Here is an 837-nt window from a genome sequence, read left to right as displayed (position 1 = left end):
TTGTAAGTAGAAACAAAATAAAATAAATAAAACAAGAAAAGAAAACAGAAAAACAAAAAAATGTTTTCAAATTTGAAAACTGGCACTAACAGAAAGTTTATAATTTTCCTAAAACTAAAAGCAAAAACAACTAAAAATAAAGCAAAAAACAAAAGAAAATAAATAATGTAGAAAACAAAACAAAAAAACTGGGAAAAAAATAAAAATAGCAACAATAAGTAAAGAAAACGAAAAAAAAAAAATGCCTCCTGTTGGGCCCCCACGGCGTGAATACGACATGAAACCCTACTATGGGCCAAGATTCAGGCCCGCAGTAGGCCCAGTAGGCCCATCAGGCAAAGCAATAGCAAGTAGGTCTGAAAGCCTGCGGTGGAGAGGAGCTCGAGAGGGGTGCGGCATTGGGGCTTATAAACCACTGCGCGGCCCTCTCAACTAGCAAGGTGGGACTAAACTTTGGCCCCGACGCGGGCAGCACAGGGGCCTTTGGTCCCGGTTGGTGGCACCAACCGGGACTAAAGGGGGGCATTGGTCCCGGTTGGTGGCACCAACCGGGACCAAAGGCCGCCGCTTCCCGCCCTTTGGGCTGCCAAAAAAGAGGCCTTTGGTCCCGGTTAGTGCCACCAACCGGGACTAAAGGGTGCATTACTCCCGGTTGGATTCACGAACCGGGACCAATGGCTTTGCTATATAATTAAACACTTTGCAAAAATTCAGAATCTCATCGCCAGTTGCCCCCGACGACGCCGACCCTCCTCGACGCCGCCAGGCTGCTCCATCTCGCTGCCGCCGCCACCGCCGCCAAGGCCGTCACCTCCCCGAGCCCGCGCCGTCCTCGTC

This window comes from Triticum dicoccoides, chromosome 7B (assembly GCF_002162155.2).
Source record: "Triticum dicoccoides isolate Atlit2015 ecotype Zavitan chromosome 7B, WEW_v2.0, whole genome shotgun sequence".
NCBI lineage: Eukaryota > Viridiplantae > Streptophyta > Magnoliopsida > Poales > Poaceae > Triticum > Triticum dicoccoides.
Note: the sequence above shows the minus strand (reverse complement) of the source record.